Source organism: Salminus brasiliensis, chromosome 21 (assembly GCF_030463535.1).
Source record: "Salminus brasiliensis chromosome 21, fSalBra1.hap2, whole genome shotgun sequence".
Taxonomy (NCBI): Eukaryota; Metazoa; Chordata; class Actinopteri; order Characiformes; family Bryconidae; genus Salminus; species Salminus brasiliensis.
This window is the reverse complement of record NC_132898.1, coordinates 9,233,463-9,246,819: the sequence shown is the minus strand read 5'-3', so window position 1 is coordinate 9,246,819 and position 13,357 is coordinate 9,233,463. Positions and strand designations below refer to the sequence as shown.

Genomic DNA, 13,357 nt, shown 5'->3' with positions numbered 1-13,357 from the left:
TAGGGCGCATGAACTCCATGACATCTACAGAGGATGGGGAGTCAGGGGCGATGTGAGAGAAGCTTAACACACACTGAGAACGGCAACCAACATCTCCACCTGCTGAGCACTGCGACTTCAGCAACCATCTGCTGCGGTCCGCTGAGGCGGCCTTCAAAAAGCTACCGACTCCCTGAGAGGAGAAGCGACGACAAAAAAAAAAAAAAAGAGGAAGATGAAGTGGCCTCCCTTTCAATCCTTCATGATGATCTAAGCAGGTCACAGAAGTTTCCTTTAGCTGAACTGCACTTGTAAACCCCACCCTAAGAACACCTTAAAGAAAAATTATGATTTAATGGTTCTTCATTAAAAGCAGTGGTTCTGAATAATGCTTCATGGGTTCTTCAAAATAAATGGTTCTTCTTTATGATGGAAAACCTTTTGTACTAATACTCATACTACCCCCAGTGCCCCCAACATAGCCCGTAGAGGCATGGATTCCACAAGATCTTGAAGGTGTTCTGTGGTATCTGGCACCAAGACATTAGCAGCAGGTTCTTTATAAATCCTGAATGTTTCGAGGTGGTGCCTCCATGGATCACACTGGTGAGAATTCTGCGATCATGACCTGTATCAGTTTACCGGTTGTTCTTCTTTGGAGCACTGATCATGGCCAGCCATGTGGTCCAGCCAATCCCCAGAAAGATACTCAGAATCTTACACTTGCCCATTTACCTGCCTACATCGCATCAAGAACTGTTTACTTGCTGCCTAATATGTATATTCCACTCCCACCCCTTGATAGGTGCCACTGTAACAGGATACTGATTGTTATTCACTTCACCTGCCAGTGTTTTTAATGTTATGTCATATTCCAGAAGTGCAGACGTTACTATTATCTGTAAACCTAATTTCTAATTTCACTATGCTTAATACCAGGACTCGGCTAGAGGGGTATAATGCTCTGCAGCACTGACCTGTGGAGCAGTGGAACTGTGTCCCTCCATCCAATACTTTTAGGGATGAGTTGGGAAGTTGGGGATGAGGTAGGGTGGTGACTATGCAACATCCTGACCTCACTGACGCTATTGTCCAGAGAAATCTAGTAGAAAGCCTTCCCAGGACAATAGAGACGGTTACCCAATCAAAAGCAGGATAAACTCTTTTTAATACCTTTGAAACAAACTATGAATGATCAGGTGTCTCTTATTTGTCATGTGTAGTATAGCCCCACTGATTTTACTAAAGAGTAAAATCTTTTTCTGCAGTCTATCAGCTGTAAACCCGAACAATGCTCATGTGTGCTCATGTTCCCATTCTGTACTCCACTGCATGTCATGCTTATTTGCTAGTGCCCCCTTATCAGATACACACTTTTCACTAGGCCATATATTAATAAAACTGGCGATAGAAAACCGCTTAAATAAATATTTTTAAGAATCGGTTCTTAAAAGCAATAGTCAGGACCAAAAACATCAATCCACCCCTGCCTATTGATTGAGCGTAGATTGAGGTGCGCTGTCTGAGCGAGATGAAGAGGCAGCTTGTTTGGCAGAGGGCCAATTTCACACCAGCCGATCAGCTCCACTGAGGAGACAAGCATGACAAATGCAGCAAGACCACCACAAAGGCAGGGCTTATAAAAGACTAACAAAATGTCGAAGACAGAGTTAGGCAAGACAAAATATGCCATTCAGCCGTGTCAGAACAAATACTGACAAAGAACTGCCAAGCAAACACGTTTTGACTATGATCATTTGGCAGTAATGAGAGGTGTAAGTCTCTGACCTCACAACAGTTCAATTTGATAATGATTTTTCAACAATTCTTCAGACAATAAAAACACACCAAGCTTTTTTATCATAGATTTACATTTGAGAAGAGTCTGATTTTGACCAAGAATTGAGCACTTCCCTTATTGAACAGGGATGTAACAGTACACTGAACCTGATTGGATTCACGAGACCAATGAACCAAATTTGAATGTTATGATTTTTTTCCGTTACACCTCATTTCTTTAACATTATACTAACTATCAACACAGTTCAATCTCCAGTCTCCTTTAGAGGTCATGTATAAGTACTTTTTAAATGCTCAGATTCTGAGCACTTTTAAATGAACTAAAGCAAATGCGACAAGACTCAGCTGCTTTCTCTTCTGAAACAATATCAGGGATTTCACACCACTTGCTGCAACTTTTGGCAGCTTCGAATGTGTCTAAGACTCAGAGCCTAGTGGAACAGCTTAGGTGTCAAAATTGCCATAAGGAGAGCCCATCTGCTTCAAAGTGAACAGAAAAAGAGGGGGAGAAGAAAGGAGAAGAAGAAAGGAAAAGGGGAAAGAAAGAGAGTAACAGAAAGGCAGGGTAACTGCTGCAGGTACAACAGCTGTGTGCAATCAAAAACCAGTGTTTCACAGCAGTTTACAGTTCACAGCAGAGTTACTGTCCCCCTATCATCTGATTTAGAGCATTAGGAGTAGGAAACAGTACACATTTCAAGTTTGTAGTCTTATCTTTGGAGAGTACTTACAGTGTATTCTTTATTACACACTTCTTATATATACAAAGTGCCATGCAAAAGGTTTGGGCACCCCTGGTAAAAACAAATCATGTTACAGTGAATAGCAAAATAAGTACAAGATTAAGCAATAAAGTTAAAGATGACAATATTTACTATTCTTCTCAACATTTGAATCTAAAATAATACATTAATTACAATTCTAGAGTAAAACAAAAGGTAAGAAAACACCATGCAAGTTTTGATATCCTAAAAGAATCCTTAGCGCTATCAGATAACTTACCAAGGTCTCAGATCTTAAATAGATTGTTAGGGCTTTGACTCGTTCCCTAAAATCAGAAGTCATGGCTCCTCTAAGTAGCTGCCTAAAGCTCTGAAAATTAAAATAAGCAATGCTCATAAAGCAGAAGAAGGCAATAGGAAGACAGAAAACCATTATTAGATTTTAGCTGAAATGGCAAATTAAAACGGTTTGACGGCAAAAACACCTTCAGAAAGATTTAGCAGATAGTAGAACATCGTTCTACTGTGGAGCAACACCTGCACAAATATCACCTAACATTTCAGAGAAAGAATGAATTCAACTAATTTCCGACTAATTCTGGAAGCAAACATCACAGTCTGTAAAAAGAAGATGAATAGAGGATGGCTTCTACAGAAGGACAATGATAATAAACACACCTCAAAATCCACAATGGACTACCTCACAAGGTGCAAGAAAGGGGTTTTGTCATTGTGCCCACAGTCTCCCAAACTAAAAAACCTCAAGGAGTTGTGCATGCAAGACAGCGCATGAATCTTAGAAGACCTTTTTTATTCTAAAACTGCAAAGGAAGGAAATACAAAAGGAATCTTGCTTAAAATATTTACAAAATGTGTCAACTTTAAGCCTTTTGGAAATCAGGTCATCCTTTACTTGCTTGGCTATGTTTCACGTCACATTATTGTCTTATCAGAACTGATACAAGCAAGCAAATACATTAATATATAAACGAGTGGGAAAGAGCCAGACGTCCCCATAGCGTCTTAACAAGTTAGCCCCAACATAGAGCTTAATACATGGTCCACCACACACACAAGCTTCCCTAATCACCATAGAGAAAAGGCTAGGATGCCATAAAGCCATGTAACAACACTACATGCTAGTGACCATTAAACGAGTCCAGACTTGCGACGCTTGGCTCCGAATCCAAATGAGAGAAGTTCGCACTTGGGCTAATTGGTACAGAGTGATGGGAGCATCAATTTGTGGAACACAGAGGAGCCAACATGAGAAACAATTAGAAACACCATTCACACAAAGCTCTTCACTGACCATCCTTGTTTGGTATTTCTTATTAGTAGGATAGATTGTACTGGTCCCTTGTGGCCAGTTTCTCATCTGTAGCTATCAATGCTTCTCTGACCTTCAAGAAAGTTAGATTTTATTTCTGAGATTAATGCCTCAGCAGGGAAACAGATAAGCGGAGGACTGATGCATAAGTCAGATATGAAATAATACCCATCCAAATCACTCAAAGCACCAATTCCAAGCATAAATGACATGAGGTGAGGGGCTAAAGCGATGTGGAAAAACATGTAATATTCTATAAGTGTAAAGTAGATGGGTGTTTAAAATCATCATTTTCTGTACCCTATCATGTTTTTATTTCTGTATGAAAGATGTATGTTCTTGTTGGATGCGCTGTGTTTATCCTGGGTGAATGCATAAGCTGTTTTTCAGTCTGGGAAATGCAAGGGCCTGTTTACACCTGGTATTAACATGCATTTTGTATCTGGATATACTTTGACTGCAATTAACTTCTCGCATGAGATCCGATTTTACGATTAAAAACCACACCAACCCGCACATAATTTTCAGTTTACTTCCTGCAAACAGCGGCTTCTTGTCAAAATGGTCCTGCTCTAAGAGACTGTAAGCAGAGTAACAGAAGTGGTTCTACAACACAGTGAAACAAAAATCTGATCACAATTTCATTTACACTTGTATGTGTAATGTGGACAAGATCCACCTCTGACCATATCTAAAGATTGCTGATTTCACTGATTGCTGGTGTTTACAGGTCTGATCTATAATTAGTCAATAAGATGAATGCAGTTGTTCTTTGCTCTAGAAGCACTAATGATACACATGAATCTGGGGAGAGGGGGACACTATCTTAATCAAATTATTTGATACTGAATTCTTCAGATAATTTTTGTGGTCTGAAAGATTACAGTAAAACATGTTTTGGTCATCTTCTCATATTCCCATGGCAACACTGTCTGCTAATTTTGACAGCAATTATACAGTTGGACCTCCCTGATAGTGGCTGTCATATAACACCATTATGATGCATATAAACAATGAGAGCTGTCTGAAACAGATTTATAATATTATTATGTTAATTTTTTTCATTGTTGGAACATTTGCCTCATATCATATTTATATGGATCCAATGTTTTCATGTATTTAGGTGATAAAACTCACCTGATTCAACCAACATAGATCTGAATTGAAATTATTAGTCTTCCTTAATTTACCAAAATTTTTCCACAACCTGTACAGCATGCACCCCCCTCCAGTGTGTTACAAATAATCCCACTTGTGGGGCAAGTTGTAACATGCACTCCCTCCACTCCCTCTAGATCAAAAAGTGATACCGAAAAAGATCAACAACTGATTAGGACCTAGACCAATAGCTGATTAAGAACTAGACCAGTGACTGATTAGGAACAAGACTGATAGCTGATTAGGAACTTGACGAATTATTGATTACAAACAAGACCGCTGATTACAGCCTAAACCAATAATTGTAAGGGACTAGATTGATAATTGATTAGGAACTAGACCCATAGTTGAATAAGTACTAGAACGAAGAGTACGAAGTACCAGATCAATAACTGATTAGGAACTAGACCAATAATTAGGATCACTAATTAGGAAGTAGATTGATAACTGATTAGGAACTAGACTAATTACTGATTAGAAACATGATTATTAGCTGATTAAGAACTAGACCAGTGATTGATTAGAACCAAGACTGATAGCTGATCAGGAACTTGATCAATGATTGATTACGAACAAGACTGATCACTGATTACAACCAATAGTTTTAAGGATCTAGACCCAAAGCTAATTAAGTACTAGAACAATAACAAAATATGAACCAGATCAATATCTGATAAATTTTCAGAAACTAGACCGATCACTGATAAGAAGATAATCTAGGAAATAAATTGATAACTGATTAGTAAGTAAACCAATAATATATCAGGAAATACACCAATAAGTGATCAGAAACAAGACCAATAATTGATTAGAAACTAGATCAATAGCTGAGTAGAAAGTACACCACTGATTAGGAAATACATTGATAATTAATCATTTTTACATATTATCCTATTTGATGTGATGAATCTATGGGGTGGAGAGTAAAACGGACAAGCTTGTCTAGAAGTAAAGTGTCAACGTTCCAGTTTGACAACTGAACAAACACAAAGAAGCCCTAGATGTTACCAGTGTTACATACAATCCGCACAAATTCTTATTATTACAAAATATTGAGTAATATTAGTAGCTAGGTCCATTGGTAATTAGATGGTAATTATACATCAAGGTAAATGTGAGATTCTTTAACTTAATCTGGATCACGGTATTGTTTACCATCTTATTTCTGCACAAAACAACCATTTGTGAAAATCTACATCATCATCCACATGCTAAGACTCTTTATCGTTAAGGCTGTGGTCACTATAATGGCTGAGAAGGACATCACTCTTAGTGAAGTGGCAATCTGTGATTGTGACTAAGCTCCATGTGTGGCTGCCCACATGAAGCACTGGCACCAGCTGACACCACCGCGAATTGGCACTGGGGATGAGTGGGCCACAAAAACCCCACTGTAACCCCACCATTTGTGCCAGCTGAGATTTTGGAAAAATAAATACATGCTATACATCTAAAAGTACACCAGAAGCACATTTTAATTGGTAAATTCGTCCATTTTAAAGTGCATCCGGGCGTTTAGCTGGACATGCACAGCTTGTGAAGTATCCATAGATAAGCACTGACCAATAGAACCTGATGCCTGATGCCCTGGTCAGCTAGTGGGGTATAAAGTCCCCGTTGGACTGTGGAGCAGTGGAACTGCGTTTTCTGGAGTGACAGAGCTCCACCAAATTCCTTTGGTATCAGCTGGACAGATAAAAACGAATCATCCAACAAGCATGAGTACCTGATCTACTGTATACTGATATACTGTAGCTGGAGCAAAGTGAGGCCTAATTACTACTGTTGATTTCAGGAGACATGTTGGATGAGCAGCCGTCCACAACAAATATGGTGTACGGGAAATGTGTCAAGTATGGAAGGAGCATACACTACATTGGGACACCCCCTTATTCATTAGCTGTGTCTTTTTCTTTATCCCCTATATGCAAAATTCCAGATCACGGTATAGAGCACCATAATAGCACACAGAAATCGTCAAGGCAGTGAACGACTTCGGACAACAGCAGAGTGTGTCGCTTAAACAGTCTGACTGTCTGTTTTCCTCAGAGAAGCTGCACGCAAACTGTCATGGGTATTCTGTCTGTTTATTGTACATCACTTGTACGCTATATATTATAATGCATTGTGGGATTGTTACAGTGCACTGAAAATTCGACACTATGTTTTCGGATACCACTACAAAATGGCGGAACCCCAAAGTAGTGCACTATATAGTGAACAGGGCGCAGTTTCAGACACAGCTACTGTTTCTTTATTAAATCAAGGGTATTTTTAAAAAGCAAGTGTCTGGACTGTCCTGGGCAGGCTTTCTATTAGGTTTAGGATAATTGCTGTAAAGATCTAATTGCATTCAGCGACAAGCGTGTTAGTGAGGTCAGGATGTTGGAAGGTCATCAATCCACCTCATCCCCAACTCCCCAACTCACCCAGAAAGTACTGGATGGAGCACCATCCATCATCCCAGAAACCCAGTTCCACTGCTCCACTGCTCAATGCTGGGGGGTTTATACCCCTCTAGCCTTTGCCTGGCATTAGGCATGGTGCCTATAGAGAGTCCTGTTCTATTGTCAGGACTTTTCTACAGGGACTAGACAAGCTGTGTGTGTGTGTGTGCGCATCTGCACATCTGTGTCACCTGTGCAAATGAGAGTTCAGATGCAATGGTAAAGCTGCCATACTGAGGCTGTTTACTGAGCTTTGTGATGGAGGAACTGCGCGATTCATCTTCACCTATAACGCTGCTTTACTGGATAACCTACTTCGAGAGACTCGCTTAAACAAAGCGCTCAGATGGGAATACTAAGGCAGGTGCGCGCGCACATGCACGCACTCGCTCAACACACACACACACACACACACACACACACACACACACACACACACACAGTATGTTTTGCTTGCCTCAGCACATTGTGAGAGTATTTAAAGCAGCATGAGATGCTCGGGAGAAATTAAGCTTCGGTAGTTCACACTAACTAGCACGATATTAGCTAGCTAAACACGAAAAAGTGGTATTATTTTAAAGCTAACCCGAACATACGAATAATAATAATAAAAATAAAAAACAATATTAATAGAACTATTTCATTATAGTCGTTTAGTTTAACGTTGATAAAACGTCGCTCCCTAAGACATTTAGCTAGCAAAAACTAACACGCAAAATTAGCAACGTAAACACTAGCTAGCTAACTAGTCAAGTTCGTCCCATCAACTTTGGCCAGTGCAGTTCAGCAACGGAGCCCTCATCTATAAACCAAACCCAGCAAAAAGCCAAAAAGTTCCTCCTCCCCTCCGAAACTACTGCAGCTATAGAGTCCTATAATAGCAGGCAAGCCTCTACACCTTAAACAGAAGCGTTTGCGTGCCCGCAGATATTGTTAATGTACTGAAATAGTGAGAAATGTGCTGCTTACCCGTGTGGAGCGGATCCGCTGGCCGTGCGTATGCGAGAGAGATGCTCAACTGAACTGAAGGAGCTGCAAGCGCGTGCCCGGCAGCGCGTCATCCTGAGCGCGTTCCCGAGATCGGTAGCCGTGAGATTTGATTCAGTGAGCCGAATCGCACAGAATCGAGTCTGAATCCAACTCTGATTCAAACCTGGTGCGATTGTTTTGTGTAATTCGTTTTAATGGGCCATTTGTTGTTCACAAATTAAACGAGCTGATGTTATCACTCATTGTCAATTACGTTAGCAACGCTAAGGTAATTCAATTGGACAAAGAACCTACACTTGCACACCTGGACACATTTCATGTAACTGACGTCGCTGTTGGTTTGAAGAAACGTAAAGTGGGGTTTAGAGAAACGTATGTTGAGCGTCGAACCGGAGATCCGACAGTTTGATTCAGTGTGTCGGTTCAGATTCGACACTCAAAATCAATTCAATTTGTTAGAATTATCCGTTCCATTGAATTGAACGTTCAATTCCATGATTCATTGATTCACGAGTCAAGTGAACTTAAACATTACTGTCTTTATCCTTTATTTTCATTTTCTTCATATTCATCCATATTCATGGATTTTAAGGAGGCCCGGCCTCAGTCAGCAGAGAGGAAATGGTATCAAATTCAAAGAGCTTCTTCTTAATAATTTTACTGGCTCTTAAAAGGATTCTCTGCCCTGAAGATTACTCAGTGGAGCACGCTTATTCTCATATTTTTTACACAGCTGTGGCACGGTAGGTTCATTTAAGCACTAGTGACAGTCTGAGCCACACTTCACTGTTTAAGAAGAAATAGCAGGAATCTGCTCATTGCATGATAAATTATGAAGCTCAGCACTTTATTTAGCACTTATACAGTCTATTTGCAGTCCTATTCATGTCAGGTTAGTGTAGCATATGAGTTCAACGGCTTCTTTACAACTTCCCAATACATCACAGCATAATGTGAAGAATGTCTTTTTCTGTGTAAATAAACTATTATTAAATAATAGTAATAAATACCAAATGAATTGTGTTCTCCAACTTTTACACAATACTGCATACCTTTCCACATTCTAATAATGGAAAAGAAAATATCTGACAATTTTCCATATACTAAAAATGAGGCGCAAAATAGGGCAATATAATGCCCAAATCACAAGTTCATAAATTATAAAAAAAAATAAACAATGTTATATAAACATAGCAGACTTCTCCCCCCGTCCCCCCGCCATAGGATCTTAGTCAGTCAACACTGCCTGCTGTTTCGGGCAAAGACTTCAAAAGGAAAATCAATCATCATGCAAATTACATTGGAAAGGGACACACCAGTCTTCTTCAGCATCATAACATCTTACTACATTAGAGCTGTGCCAAAAAGTTTGTCAAAAGAAAAAAAGCCCCTCTCAGTGGGGGGAGCAGCGGATGGTGCAGTGATTAGCAGTAGGGGGTGTGAAAGCTCAGGAGCGCCAGCAGCTTTTGGTAGGACCCCCTGCCTGCGAGTGTGCATTATCAGCAGCCACTGGTTCTCTGAGGAGCGCCCTGCTAACTGACTCGCACTAACACACACACACACGCAACCTCTGATACAGTGCTGCAGGCCGTGTTTGCCTTTGGCCACACACTCATGCATTTGCACCGAGTGAACCCACTTAACAGTGGGATACCGCCTTAAACTGAAAACTTAGACCAACCACTTAATAAGCCGTCTCAGTATTAAATGTACAATAAGCCTAATATTCATTGCAGATGAACTCCATGGATATGCTAGATAACCTGGTAACAGTTCATTCCGAATGGCTCACTGTAGATGCATAACTTGTATTTAACAAAATATCTATTAAACTTTTCAAACTGTCCAAACTCTAACCTCATCCTCAACCCAAGACCTAAATTTAACCATAAACATTATTAGTAATAGTTAGATTAAACATCCAATAAAAATAATTCAAATTAATTGATATCTGAGGAATAATTATGTATGTTTGTAGTTTTTAATTATTTTTTTTATTAAACAAAAAGAAGATTATATTTAAACACCAAGTAATTGCAGTACTGGTCTCACTCCACTATTACATTTTGGGTTACATTATTTAACTGGCAAATGGAGAATTGTCCAATCAGAATTTTGTTTTCCTGATGTATCTAGGCAACCAAGCGAGCTCTCCCACTGGTTGGGACTTCATCAGAACTAAAGGCCTAATGCATCAGATTATCCATCAAAAACATTAGGAGCTAACAGAGGAATCAGCCAGCCCTAAGAATCAACAGTCCAATCTACATTAGGAACTGATAGAAGACTCAACCAATCAACATTAGCATCTGATGGAGGAATTAAAAACCATCAGCATTTAGAACCAACAGTATAATCAACCGATCAACATTAGAAACTGATATATGAATCAATCAACATTAGTGACTGACAGAAGACTCAACCAATCAACATTAGGAACTGACAGAGGTCTCAACCAATCAACATTAGGAACTAACCAATCAACATTAGCAATTGACACAGTAATCAACCAATCAACATTAGGAACTGACAAAGGACTCAACCAATCAACATTAGGAACTGACAAAGGACTCAACCAATCAACATTAGGAACTAACCAATCAACATTACGGACTGACAGAAGACTCAACCAATCAACATTAGGAACTAACCAATCAACATTACGAGCTGACAGAAGACTCAACCAATCAACATTAGGAACTGACCAATCAACATTAGTAACTAACCAATCAACATTAGGAACTGACAAAAGACTCAACCAATCATCATTACGAACTGACAGAGGACTCAACCAATCAACATTAGGAACTGACAGAGGACTCAACCAATCAACATTAGTAACTAACCAATCAACATTAGGAACTGACAGAGGTCTCAACCAATCAACATTAGGAACTAACCAATCAACATTAGGAACTGACAAAGGACTCAACCAATCAACATTAGGAACTGACAAAGGACTCAACCAATCAACATTAGGAACTAACCAATCAACATTACGAACTGACAGAAGACTCAACCAATCAACATTAGGAACTAACCAATCAACATTACGAGCTGACAGAAGACTCAACCAATCAACATTAGGAACTGACAAAGGACTCAACCAATCAACATTAGGAACTGACAGAGGACTCAACCAATTAACATTAGGAACTGACAGAGGACTCAACCAATCAACATTAGGAACTGACAAAGGACTCAACCAATCAACATTAGGAACTGACCAATCAACATTAGTAACTAACCAATCAACATTAGGAACTGACAAAAGACTGTCCACCCAAGTACTCTCTGAAGAGGTGGGTCTGCCATTCAGACACCCAGGGGAAGTTTGTTCCACCGCTTTAGTGCCAGGACAGAAAAAAGCCTGGATGCTTGTCTTCTGTGGATTTTGAGGGATGGCGGGTCGAGCCGAGCCGTACCTGAAGCTTGAAGGGCTCTTGGTGCAGATCAGCTTTTGACCACTGCCATCAAGTACGGAGGGGCTGGTCCATTCTTGGATTTGTAGGCCAGCATCAGGGTTTTGAATCTGATGCAGGCAGCAGCTACAGAAAGCCAGTGAAGACAGCACAGCAGTGGAGTGACATGGTTGAAGACGACCTGTGCCGCTGCATTCTGGATTAGTTGCAGGGGCCTGATGGTGCGCAAAGGGAGACCAGCCAGAAGTGTGTTGCAGTAGCCAAGTCTTGAAGTGACAAGTTACCTTTAGATGGAAACGTAGTTAGGGACTGTGAATGCAAACCTAACCAGGGTTCAGTCAGTTGTAAGAAATGGAAAACACTGGTGTTAGAGCTCTGTACTGAAAGAGTAATTTGGGGGTCAATTTGGGATTTGGGGATTTAGAGATGGTGGGAATGTGTGATTGCATCAAGCATGCGTAAGAGTTCTTTTAAATTGTGCATTGTGTTCTCCTTTCTCCTTTCATTTAGTCAGCTTCTTTGGTTTGACAGTGGGTAAGTGAACAAAAAATATTTCCATGTTTGCAGAAGTTTTTTTACTTCTAGTAGCTGTTCTGTTTGTATTAGAACAGTGCAACCATGCGACGCAAGTGCGTAAAAGCCTGACATGGCCAGAAAAGCTCCCATAAAAAAAACCTATCAGACCACTCAGTTTATAGAAGAACTATAGTAGGCTGTTGCAGGGATGGTTGCGCAGCACACTAATACCATTTATTATATTATATATTCTTGGCCCTCCACACTCAGAAACACTACTGCTTTCAATAAAAAAAACAAAAAAAACAATTAAGGACTGCTGCTTTAATCTAAAACAGTCAAACGTTCTAAAAATGTTGTAGTGCATTGCCATTAGCTTAATGCAAATGTACACAACTACAATCCCATAGGTGGTGTAGCAGAAATTAGCGTTATTGTACAGGTAGTGTTTTGGTGTTTTTTTGATTAATCAAGTTTTGACATTTATGACCTGAAATGAAGATTTAGGTTTATAAGTCATGGTTCACCACCAGAAATCAATCAATACATCAAGAAAGCCCCAATTTTACAGTGACCTCAATTCAATGATTTCAAATTACTTAACAAAATACACTTTTAACAGTAGGATTATTCCCTTCAAAAAAGTACTGGAATCCTTCTTGATCTACAACCACCTTCTTTTAAACGGCTCTTTAAAGAGCTATATACAAGAACAACAACTTGAACATATAAAAGGTTCCATGGGTTGCTTTTAGTAAATCCCCCCCTGAAAACCACCCCTCAAGACTGAATAGACTAAATAACTTGATTGTCTGACAAGACAATAAAAGATGGCACAAAGTCCATTCAAAGTGACATTAAATCCAATCACTGTGGACAGTAAGCGGACAACAGTGAAAAATGTGTGGAATGATGTATGATATTGAGCTACAGAATATGGATAAACACTATAAAGTGTCAGTGTGGATTTCCCTTTTGTCTCCAATCTTCGGT

At 39.7% G+C, this 13,357-nt stretch overlaps 1 protein-coding gene across 1 annotated transcript in view; it reads right to left on the bottom strand.

Annotated features, from left to right (window-relative positions):
* draxina (dorsal inhibitory axon guidance protein a) overlaps positions 1 to 8,485 on the bottom strand; it is a 30,127-nt gene extending 21,642 nt beyond the window's left edge. Inside the window, exon 1 of the mRNA XM_072666359.1 lies at positions 8,406 to 8,485. The gene's annotated coding sequence lies outside the window, so the exon portion shown is untranslated. The remainder of the gene's footprint in view (positions 1 to 8,405) is intronic.
* Positions 8,486 to 13,357: the final 4,872 nt, after the last annotated feature.